The sequence below is a fragment of the Schistocerca nitens genome, chromosome 8 (genome assembly GCF_023898315.1).
Source record: "Schistocerca nitens isolate TAMUIC-IGC-003100 chromosome 8, iqSchNite1.1, whole genome shotgun sequence".
In the NCBI taxonomy this organism is placed as follows: domain Eukaryota; kingdom Metazoa; phylum Arthropoda; class Insecta; order Orthoptera; family Acrididae; genus Schistocerca; species Schistocerca nitens.
This window is the reverse complement of record NC_064621.1, coordinates 546,828,260-546,841,264: the sequence shown is the minus strand read 5'-3', so window position 1 is coordinate 546,841,264 and position 13,005 is coordinate 546,828,260.

The following is a 13,005-nucleotide window of genomic DNA, read 5'->3' as shown; positions in this document are numbered from 1 at the left end:
AATACATCTGGACATACAGCGGACTCCCGATTATCTGGGCCGGCCGAAGTGGCCGTGCGGTTAAAGGCGCTGCAGTCTGGAACCGCAAGACCGCTACGGTCGCAGGTTCGAATCCTGCCTCGGGCATGGATGTTTGTGATGTCCGTAGGTTAGTTAGGTTTAACTAGTTCTAAGTTCTAGGGGACTAATGACCTCAGAAGTTGAGTCCCATAGTGCTCAGAGCCATTTGAACCCGATTATCTGGGTGTAGATTACACAGCTTGCTGATTATTTGTGGACAGTTTGGCGATTTTTGAAAAAAAAAAAAACCAAAGGATTGTCTTACAATTAGAATGAAGACTTCCATTTGGAATACAAAGTTATGATTGTGAAGTCGTAGATGACGGAAACATACGCGGCTAATTAGCTATGCCTATGAACTGGGATTTGAGCAGTTAAGGGATACGGATACAATAAACAAAATGAGTTCAGTAGATGAAGAAGCGACTGAAAAATTAGCTATCACCTAAACTGACCCGCTGAAATGTGTTAGTTTGTTATCAGAGAATGCAGGACAAAATTCCTTTAACTATGCCGATGTTTTGACCCTCGGGAAAATGAGAACCGTCGTCAGGAAAAAAGCGAATAAATACAGGGCTACCTGAGTGATTCATTCGTTTTCAATGTTCTATATTTTCCGAATTATTACATGTAAAAACATGACTCATGCATGAACGGAATGTAATCTCACCAATTTTGCACTGTGCCCACTAGTTGGCGTTACGAGTGCACTACCTTGATAAAATAACGACAAAGCAAGGAGATGGGAGATGTTTATCTGTTACAAAAGTGGAGTGTACATTCAGAATGAATAATGAAAACGTCTCCGGCCATCCTGATTTAGGTTTTCCGTGATTTTCCTAAATCGTTTCAGGCAAATGCCGGGATGGATCCTTTGAAAGGGCACGGCCGATTTCCTTCCCCATCCTTCCCTAACCCGAGCTCGTGCTCCGTCTCTAATGACCTCGTTGTCGACGGGACGTTAAAAAGAATGAAAAACGACGGCCATGTAAACGTGGCATTGTGATTTGGTATCGACACACACTGACGAAAAAAATCGCAACACTAAGAAGGAGTTGTGCGACATTAACGAAAGATAGCAGGCGTGTTTTTGTACTTAAAAAATGATGCCTATTGAGACTTGGCGCCAGTCACATAAGAGTGGCGGTAGTAGCGCCACTATGAGCATGCAAATCAGGCTTGCTTTAAACTCACGATGTAATGGTTGTGATCGATGGTTACCTTTGAGGTTGGACGTGATGAGCTGAATGTCTTTAAGATGGGAAAGACGCCATTATCAACACCCCATTGAGTTTGAATGAGGTAAAAGGGCTACGAGAAGCGGGATGTTCCTTCTGCGATACTGCAGAAAGACTTCTCAGGCATGTAGCCACTGTACATGATTACTGGCAGAGGTGTTCACGAGAAAGTATGGTCGAAAGAAGAGTGGGGTCTGGACGGCCATGTGGCACTATCGAAAGGGAAGACCATCGTGTTCGGCGTATGGCTGGCGCATCGTACTGTATCTGCAGCAGCAATCTGAGCAGCAGTTGGCACCATAGCGACACAACTAACTGGACTCGAAGGGCAGCTCCTAGTTAGAAGCCCTGTAGCATTCCACTAACCCCAAACAGTTATTGTGTGTTGTTTTGTTTCTGTGTGTGTGTTTCCTGTGCTACAAATGGCGAGGGTAAAAAAATTTAGCCTCAACAGAATAATACACATCAGTTGCTTCAAAAGTCGCCCGCGGAAACTGTGTCTACACGCAGTGCTTCTAGACGTAAGCTTTCGCTTTCTGAAAGTAATAAGAACAAGCCTAGTAGTATTGTGAGCAGCAATAATGACGGAAATGTTATTGTGAACCTAAATATGCTGTCAAGACTTTTGAATAGTGCTGTGAAATGTAAGTACTCCAATTGCGAAGATATTATTGACGTTTCTGATGACATTTCAGCAAGGAAGGGTCTTTCAAGTCTGTTAGTGATTGCCTGTAGCTCGTGTAAGATGCACAGTGATACCATGACATCACCAGTAACTAATAGTCGACATTGCAGTGTAAATATTCAGCTTGCTTATAAAATGCGATGTATTGGAAGGGAAAGGAGAGCTGTCCAGACTTTTTGTGCAGTGATGGCTTTGCCTCCACCTCCACTGAGGTTTGACGGATACAATGAATTAATACATAAAGCTATATGTGGTGTAAGTGAACATTCAATGAAAAGAACAGCAGAAGAAGCAGTCGCCTTGTCTGAGAATAAAGACATTGTAGCAGCTTTTGATGGATCTTGGCGGAAGAGAGGTCATACTTCTCTGAGTGGGGTTGTAACTGCCACATTTATTGAAACTAGTAAAATACTAGATTATGAATGTCTAACAAAGCACTGGCAGGGTTGTTCAAGTAAATTTACTGGAACCCATGTTTGTGTAATGAACTTTGATGGTCCAAGTGGAAACATGGAAACGAAAGGAGTTCTAAACATTTTTAGAAGACCAGAAGTCAGTCGTGGTGTGAGGTATGTAGGGTATCTTGGGGATGGAGACTGTAAAGAACACACTACTCTTGTTAATGACAGACCATATGAGGACACTCTGATAGAAAAGCTTGAAGGTGTTGGACATGTACGGAAAAGAATGGGAGCTCGGCTGAGACAATTATGTAAAGACTTCAGTGGAAAAAAAAAAAACTGTCAGACGAAAAACACATAGGTGGTCCAGGTCGTCTTACAAAAAGTGAAATTGATTCTTTGACTCAATATTATGGACTAGCAATAAGGAGAAATGTAGGAGATTTGGAGAACATGAGACCTGTTTGGGCAACATGGTTTCACAGAGTGTCAGCGGATGGAAGGCCACAGTACGGTTTGTGTCCAAAAGGAGAAGATTCGTGGTGAAAGTACTGGTTGAGCAGTGTTACAGGCGTACAATATGCCGACAAGCATTCCTTACCACTTTCTCTAATGGAGGCAATTAGGCCTATACAGGGTGGTCTATTGATCGTGACCGGGTCAAATATCTCACGAAATAAGCGTCAAACGAAAAAGCTACAAAGAAAGAAACTTGTCTAGTTTGAAGGGGGAAATCAGATGGCGCTATGGTTGGTCCGCTAGATGGCGCTGCCATAGGTCAAACGGATATCAACTGCGTCTTTTTAAATAGGAACCCCCATTTTTTATTACTTATTCGTGTAGTACTTAAAGAAATATGAATGTTTTAGTTGGACCACTTTTTTCGCTTTGTGATAGATGGCGCCGTAATACTTCCAAACATATGGCTCACGATTTTAGACGAACTGTTGGCAACAGGTAGGTTTTTTAAAAGACGAAGGTAATGAGAAGTAGTAGAAATGAGAACAGCGAGAAACTTAACATCAGGATTGATGGTCACGAAGTCAATGAAGTTAAGGAATTCTGCTACCTAGGCAGTAAAATAACCAATGACGGACGGAGCAAGGAGGACATCAAAAGCAGACTCGCTATGGCAAAAAGGCATTTCTGGCCAAGAGAAGTCTACTAATATCAAATACCGGCCTTAATTTGAGGAAGAAATTTCTGAGGATGTACGTCTGGAGTACAGCATTGTATGGTAGTGAAACATGGACTGTGGGAAAACCGGAACAGAAGAGAATCGAAGCATTTGAGATGTGGTGCTATAGACGAATGTTGAAAATTAGGTGGACTGATAAGGTAAGGAATGAGGAGGTTCTACGCAGAATCGGAGAGGAAAGGAATATGTGGAAAACACTGATAAGGAGAAGGGACAGGATGATAGGACATCTGCTAAGACATGAGGGAATGACTTCCATGGTACTAGAGGGGCTGTAGAGGGAAAAAACTGTAGAGGAAGACAGAGATTGGAATACGTCAAGCAAATAATTGAGGACGTAGGTTGCAAGTGCTACTCTGAGATGAAGAGGTTAGCACAGGAAAGGAATTCGTGGCGGGCCGCATCAAACCAGTCAGTAGACTGATGACAAAAAAAAAAGGTTTTTTAAACTAAAATACATAATGTAGGTACGTTTGAACATTTTATTTCGGTTGTTCTAATGTGATACATGTACCTTTGTGAACTTATCATTTCTGAGAACGTATGCTGTTAGAGCGTGATTACCTGTAAATGCCACATTAATGAAATGAATGCTCAAAATGATGTCCGTCAACCTCAACACATTTGCCAATACTTCGAACGACATTCCTCTCAACAGCGAGTAGTTCGCCTTCGGTAATGTTCGCACATGCATTGACAATGCGCTGACGCACGTTGTCAGGCGTTGTCGGTGGATCACGATAGCAAATATCCTTCAACTTTCCCCACAGAAAGAAATCCGGGGACGTCAGATACGGTGAACGTGCGGGCCATGGTATGGTGCTTCGACGACCAATCCACCTGTCATGAAATATGCTATTCAATACCGCTTCAACCGCACGCGAGCTATGTGCCGGACATCCATAAGTACATCGCCATTCTGTCATGCAGTGAAACATCTTGTAGTAACATCGGTAGAACATTACGTAAGAAATCAGCATACATTGCACCATTTAGATTGCCATTAATATAATGGGGGACAATTATCCTTCCTCCCATAATTCCGCCAAGGACGCTGATGTTCCATTTGTCACAGCCATCGTGGATTTTTCGTTGCCCAATAGTGCATATTACTGGCAGAACTGTACACGACGTTCAAAGTCGTCGCCATGCAGTTTCTGGTGAATAGAAATATAGTACGGGTGCAATCGATGTTGGTTCAAATGACTCTGAGCACTATGGGACTTAACATCTATGGTCATCAGTCCCCTAGAACTTAGAACTACTTAAACCTAACTAACCTAAGGACATCACACAACACCCAGTCATCACGAGGCAGAGAAAATCCCTGACCCCGGCGGGAATCGAACCCGGGAACCCGGGCGTGGGAATCGATGATAATGTAGCATCCTCAACACCGACGTTTTTGAGATTCCCGATTCTCGCGCAATTTGTCTACTACTGATGTGCGTATTAGCCGCGACAGCAGCTAAAACACCTACTTGGGCATCATCATTTGTTGCAGGTCGTGGTTAACGTTTCACATGTGGCTGAACACTTCCTGTTTCCTTAAATAACGTAACTATCCGGCGAACGGTCCGGACACTTGGATGATGTTGTCCAGGATACCGAGCAGCATACATAGCACACGCCCGTTGGGCATTTTGATCACAATAGCCATACATCAACACGATATCGACGTTTTGCGCAATTGGTAAACGGTCCATTTTAACACGTGTAATGTATCACGAAGCAAATACCGTCCGCACTGGCGGAATGTTCCGTGATACCACGCACTTCTACGTTTGTGACTATTACAGCGAAAAAACTGGTCCCACTAAAACATTCATGTTTCTTTAAGTACTACACGAATATGTAATAAAAAAAATGGGGCTTCCTATTTATAAAAACGTATATGATATCCATTTGACCTATGTCAGCGTCATCTAGCGGGCCAAACACAGCGCCATCTGGTTTCCCCCTTCAAGCTAGACGAGTTTCGTCCTTGTTAGTTTTTTTTCGTTTGATGCTTATTTGGTGAGATATTTGGCCCGGTCACTATGAATGGACCACTCTGTATATGGGGTTATGGCAAATAAAAATCTTCTTATGAAATGTATGTATAGTCTCTCTCGGAATGCAAATGAAAGCTTCGACAGCTGTATATTGGAGAGAATACCCAAAACTGTATTTGTTGCGCTGACATTGCTGAAGATTGGTGTAATGGATGCAATAACAACATTCAATGATCGTGCAATTTCAAGGATCAAGCCGGCCGGAGTGGCAGTGCGGTTCTAGGCGCTACAGTCTGGAGCCGGGCGACCGCTACGGTCGCAGGTTCGAATCCTGCCTCGGGCATGGATGTGTGTGATGTCCTTAGGTTAGTTGGATTTAATTAGTTCTAAGTTCTAGGCGACTGATGACCTCATAAGTTAAGTCGCATAGTGCTCAGAGCCATTTGAACCATTTTTTTGCAAGGATCAATGTTATGAAGAAATTGAACATCCAGACGGGAAGGAATAGGGGCTTCAGCTCTAACTGCTATTGATAAGCAGTGGGTAACCGAAGCAGAGACAGCTTCAGCAGCTGCTACGAAGGAGTCAAGGATAAAGAAAAGAATGAAGAGAAAGTGTATGGATTATAAGGAAACAGAAGGAGAACTGGAGTATGCAGCTGGAACGTTCTGAACGAGTATAGTGGTAAGTTGTCATTCAGGTACACTTTTGACTGAAGTTAACCTTACAAAAAATGGTACAGATATTTAGAATGACCTCCTCTACCTCCATTGCTTACTATTTCCTGAAAAATTTATAGCATGATGATGATGTCGGTGATATTTGAGCTACATTTTTAAATATTTTTGTTGTAGTAAAATAAATTACTTATCTTTTTCACAGATCAGCATCAGGGAAGGAAATTGGAGGCATAAAACACTTACGTGAATGTTGACTGTACTCTGACTCTTTTTCCAAGCTGTGCAGTCAGTGGTTCCAAAGAAAATGGCACCGCAGTGAAATAGTGTTCCTTTTTTTAGACTATTACAAATATTGTTATCAATACCAAAATAAAATAAATATCTCAGTTATTTTTTGGGAAATGCTTTGACTACTGACCCTAATTGTGTATAAGAATTTTGAGCTCTCTCTGATTTATAGTTCAGTTGCACTATGAGGGTGAAGATAACTCTAAAAATGCAGCCCGTTCATGGGCATTTCCCCTAAAGTTCAATTCGATTATTCTGTTAGATCGTCCAAAGTCTCATTTTTCGCCATTGAATAACAACGTCGCCGTGCCACTGAAACATCTCGGCCACTCGTCGGTTTGCAACCTCGCATGGATGTGGCGCGGTCGACAGAGGGACGCGTGACCGGACCGCCATGGCTTCCCTTTGTGCATCGCTTCATTTGCTAACAAGGGGACGCCTCAAGATAGCATCGCGTCTGTTGCCACGACTTTCTCCGACATCCGCGATGCGCCTTAATTTATCTTTACACGGACCAAAGGAAATGCATACTGCCGCCCCGGCCGTGTTGCTGGTACAGAAGTGTTTATACGTTTCACAGAACTGCCATAAAATGGATGAAAGCAAGCTAGTGGAAGTGAGTGTGATTATCCTGCTGTTACTTTTCGTACGGAAAGAAGTGTTGTTACGCCGAGTTGCATCCCTTACGTACTGAATTCCCTCCTGTCACGCTGAGTGAGCGGGTAGCCTGCATGCTCAGGCGAAACGAGTTCGCCATCAACTTTTTTAACGGCCGCTAGCAGTACGGAATTACATTTTACATGACGCATCACCTGAAACAAATAGTGCGTTGCTATGGTACCACTCCGACGACAAAAAGTTAACAAGGAAAGGGGAAATCCTTATTTGCTGCTGCATTCTTTTCCACGGAAGCGAAGTGGTAGCGAAAAAATTACTCGCGAACTGATGCTGAGTACATACCTCTTCCAGAATGTTGAAACCCAATTTTGAATAAATCGTGAAAGCAGTTGGACCGAGAACTGGTGTGGCTAACACCAATATGAAATACTATATAGTGGTTACTATCACTTTGGAGATCACATCTCGGTTTTTCGCTACTGTCGATTCGTACAGAGGTTTGATGTACTTCTGAAGGTATCTTCTAAACGATGTCTTTTGACACGAAAACTTTGCGTTACTTTGCTAGAAGGGTTCTATCAGAGATCATTGAAGGAGTTTGAAATAACAATAGAATGTTCATGTTGATATTTTATCGTAGATCGTCAGTAGAGTGCGAGACCTTCAAATTTTATAGATGTGTTGCACCAACGACCAGAGTTATGGGCTGTGGAATGCATGTACACAAAAGAGATATAAAAGTTCGGACAATTAGCAAGTAGCTGCACCTGACTCTAAAAACATACGTGCTGAAGCTCACAAGACATTTAGAAGTCTTAAGAGTCTATATACGAGGTCGTGTTGAAAAGTAACGCCTTCGAATTTGCTATTTTGTTCTCAATTTCGATTGAGGTGCTACATGTCATTCAAGTTACTCATTCGACTTTCCCGCTTCGCTGACGGAAGATGCAACACACTGACGCTTCACTGTTTCGAATTGTAGCTTGTAACATGGTAGTGTGTGATGGAACTACGGCGGTGCGTGAGAAACGTTCAGGAAACTGAAAACACGAATTCGAAGACTTAGTCCACAGATGGACACCCTCTCCTTCAGGATGACAACACCAGACCACATACGAGCTCTGCGATGCCTGCAACAATCCGACGCCTTGGCTTGATTGTCATCGATCATCCTCCGTACAGTCCAACTCGGCCCCATCCGATTTTCATCTGTCTCCAAAACGTAAAGAACACCTTCTAGGCGATCACTTTGATAGTTATGAAGCCTTTCAGGCAGAGGTGGGGTCGTGACTCCGTCAACAAAGTTAAACATGCTACAGTGACAGTATCAACAAACAGCTTACTCGTTGGGAGAAGTATGTTGTCGCCTGAGTGACTATTTTGAGAAATAAATATGGAGAGATGAAGAATAATGACGTAGAATGTTAATAAAGTGTGTCTTAAGAATGAAATTTTCACTCTGCAGTGGAGTGTGCGCTGATATGAAACTTCCTGGCAGAGTCGTAAGTCGTGCTTGGACAGCTCAGGTAGAGCACTTGCCCGCGAAAGGCAAAGGTCCCGAGTTCGACTCTCGGCCCGGCACACAATTTTAACCTGCCAGGAAGTTTCAAGTGTATCTTAGGTGAAAATCTTCAAGAGTTTTCTCGTAAAACATTCGGAGGCATCACTTCTGAACACGCCCTCGTAGAATACACATATGGATGACTCACTACCACAGATCTACGATTGCAGCCGCGAGTATTTTTTTGCAGATTGCGACATGTGCGTATGTCAGTTTCTATGTATCACATGTATTAAATTATTGGAGCCTTCGTTTGCACACTTCTGCATCTAAATAAGCAAAAGAAGTCGAGTGCCACTACTCACGGGCGCCAAATTTTGAACTGCAGACTAGGGACTGCAGCGCTGTTGACGTGATAAAGAGGAATTAAGTCTGAGAGTGAGGGGAAAGTATCTACAGGTACGAGCAGAGGTAGATATGGTCTGGCCATATGAAATATTCTACATCTTTTAGCTGACGACACCGGCAATATTACCGCCACTTCCACCATACCTTTTAATTACCTGCAACAGCCTGCTGCAGCAGTAAGATGGGCTGAACGGAGGCGATGCGATTCGTTGTAACAAAGGTCGCGTGATGCCACGCATAACGGTGCGACACCTGCGTTCCCACTGGGGCGATACGACATGCAATGCGATGCGATGCGATTCGATATGCGATGCGACAAACAATAAGACAGCACGAATCAGTTTCTGGTTCAGTTGCAATCATGACCTCTTCTGAAGAGGCCGTTATTCTGGCTTGTCAATATTTAAAGCTCAAACAATTGAAAAAGAAAACGAAGCACTGGGTACACACGTACAATGATATAAATATCAAACATAGTTCGGCTCTTGTTTCTCGTCAGCTATCTCTACACGAACACAGATTCAACAAATTCTGCAGAATGAGTTTCCAATTTTTAGAGCAACTAGTATCAGCTACTCTGACAAAGCAGGACACAAATTATCGACTTGCTATTTCTCCTGATCATTACATTAAGATAACTTAGTGAATGTATGTCAATTACGTTAAAATGGCACCAAGAAAACTTTATTGTTAACAAGACAGCATAGTATGATACTACACTGCAGTGCCAAAGAAACTAATATAGGCACGCGTATTCCAATACAGAGATAAGGAAACAGGCAGAATACGGTGCTGAGATCGGCAACGCCTAATAAGGCAACACGTGTCTGGCGCACTTGTTAGATCGGTTACTGCTGTAGTAGGTTATCAAGATTTAAATGAGTTTGAACGTGGTGTTATAGTCGACGCACGAGCGATGGGACACAGCATCTCCGAGGTAGCGACCATTTCACGAGTGTACCGAACATCAGGAATCCGGTAAAACATCAGCTTCAGGCAGTGTTGGCTTCGGTCACACAGCTTGAGGCTGTTGCCAATGGGCATCACTGTGGGGGTCCGGATGGGGGTTTGTCGGGGACGGCCAGCTCGTCCCACGCACCCCCCGATCGGACTACGACTGTGGTTGCACGGGATACTGCCCGCATTGAGGCTGATCCCTCACCTGTGGTAGAGTGGGAGGTTGTCTCAAGGTGTGGCAGGGGGCGAAAGACATTCCGGAGGGCTGAACGGAAGGCCTCTCCAGTTTGTCTGACGAACCGGTTTCAGGCTCTGTCTCAGGCTGATACTGATCTTCGGCCTGACATGGCTGCTTGTCCTGTTCCAGAGGTTGCCCCTCAGTCTGCAAGATCCGGGCGGTCGCAGAGGGTGGGCTTACTGGTAGTTGAGAGCTCCAACGTCAGGCGCGTAATGGGGCCCCTTAGGGAAATGGCAGCAAGAGAGGGGAAGAAAACCAATGTGCACTCTGTGTGCAAAACGGGGGGAGTCATTCCAGATGTGGAAAGGGTCCTTCCGGATGCCATGAAGGGTACAGGGTGCAACCATCTGCAGGTGGTTGCTCATGTCGGCACCAATGATGTGTGTCGCTATGGATGGGAGGAAATCCTCTCTGGCTTCCGGCGGCTATCTGATTTGGTGAAGACTGCCAGTCTCGCTAGCGGGATGAAAGCAGAGCTCACCATCTGCAGCATCGTCGACAGGACTGACTGCGGACCTTTGGTACAGAGCCGAGTGGAGGATCTGAATCAGAGGCTGAGACGGTTCTGCGACCATGTGGGCTGCAGATTCCTCGACTTGCGCCATAGGGTGGTGGGGTTTCGGGTTCCGCTGGATAGGTCAGGAGTCCACTACACGCAACAAGCGGCTACACGGGTAGCAGGGGTTGTGTGGCGTGGGCTGGGCGGTTTTTTAGGTTACATGGCCTTGGGCAGGTACAGAAAGGGCAACAGCCTCAACGGGTGCGGGGCAAAGTCAGGACATGCGGGGACCAAGCAGCAATCGGTATTGTAATTGTCAACTGTCGAAGCTGCGTTGGTAAAGTACCGGAACTTCAAGCGCTGATAGAAAGCACCGAAGCTGAAATCGTTATAGGTACAGAAAGCTGTCTGAAGCCAGAGATAAATTCTGCCGAAATTTTTACAAAGGTACAGACGGTGTTTAGAAAGGATAGATTGCATGCAACCAGTGGTGGAGTGTTCGTCGCTATTAGTAGTAGTTTATCCTGTAGTGAAGTAGAAGTGGATAGTTCCTGTGAATTATTATGGGTGGAGGTTACACTCAACAACCGAGCTAGGTTAATAATTGGCTCCTTTTACCGACCTCCCGACTCAGCAGCATTAGTGGCAGAACAACTGAGAGAAAATTTGGAATACATTTCACATAAATTTTCTCAGCATGTTATAGTCTTAGGTGGAGATTTCAATTTACCAGATATAGACTGGGACACTCAGATGTTTAGGACGGGTGGTAGGGACAGAGCATCGAGTGACATTATACTGAGTGCACTATCCGAAAATTACCTCGAGCAATTAAACAGAGAACCGACTCGTGGAGATAACATCTTGGACCTACTGATAACAAACAGACCCGAACTTTTCGACTCTGTATGTGCAGAACAGGGAATCAGTGATTATAAGGCCGTTGCAGCATCCCTGAATATGGAAGTTAATAGGAATACAGAAAAAGGGAGGAAGGTTTATCTGTTTAGCAAGAGTAATAGAAGGCAGATTTCAGACTACCTAACAGATCAAAACGAAAATTTCTGTTCCGACACTGACAATGTTGAGTGTTTATGGAAAAAGTTCAAGGCAATCGTAAAATGCGTTTTAGACGGGTACGTGCCGAGTAAAACTGTGAGGGACGGGAAAAACCCACCGTGGTACAACAACAAAGTTAGGAAACTACTGCGAAAGCAAAGAGAGCTCCACTCCAAGTTTAAACGCAGCCAAAACCTCTCAGACAAACAGAAGCTAAACGATGTCAAAGTTAGCGTAAGGAGGGCTATGCGTGAAGCTTTCAGTGAATTCGAAAGTAAAATTCTATGTACCGACTTGACAGAAAATCCTAGGAAGTTCTGGTCTTACGTTAAATCAGTAAGTGGCTCGAAACAGCATATCCAGACACTCCGGGATGATGATGGCATTGAAACAGAGGATGACACGCGTAAAGCTGAAATACTAAACACCTTTTTCCAAAGCTGTTTCACAGAGGAAGACCGCACTGCAGTTCCTTCTCTAAATCCTCGCACAAACGAAAAAATGGCTGACATCGAAATAAGTGTCCAAGGAATAGAAAAGCAACTGGAATCACTCAACAGAGGAAAGTCCACTGGACCTGACGGGATACCAATTCGATTCTACACAGAGTACGCGAAAGAACTTGCCCCCCTTCTAACATCCGTGTACCGCAAGTCTCTAGAGCAGGGCTTCACAATATACGTGCTCGCGGAGCAAGCTGTGAGCAGCAAGGCGCGAGCACTGAGCAGCGCGAGCACGCTACCCCCACTACCGGACCAGATCGGAGAGTGGGGAGAGTCACGTGGGGTACATAACAGCTGCCGCCAGTCGATGTAAATCCGCGGCCACCTGCAGGGATATCACTCACAAATTATTACTGCGACAAATGAAACAAATAAAGGAGAATGTACACGTGCCACATAATTTTATTAGCTTAGTGTATGCCTCTACCATCTGTAGATACTGAAACTAAGAATTCCACGACAATCCTATAATTTCAACACTTTCTTCAACACTACTTAAAATATCACCTCCGGTTGTAGTGTTCTTCATGGCTACTACATCGAGGAGCTCCTCCCTCACCTGAAGATCTCTATTAACACCTCTAATAAATATGGCAAGCTGCGCTGTTCCAGTGATATCAAAACTTTCGTCCAGAGCTAGAGAATACGCCATAAAATCTTTACAGATATTTGCAAGCT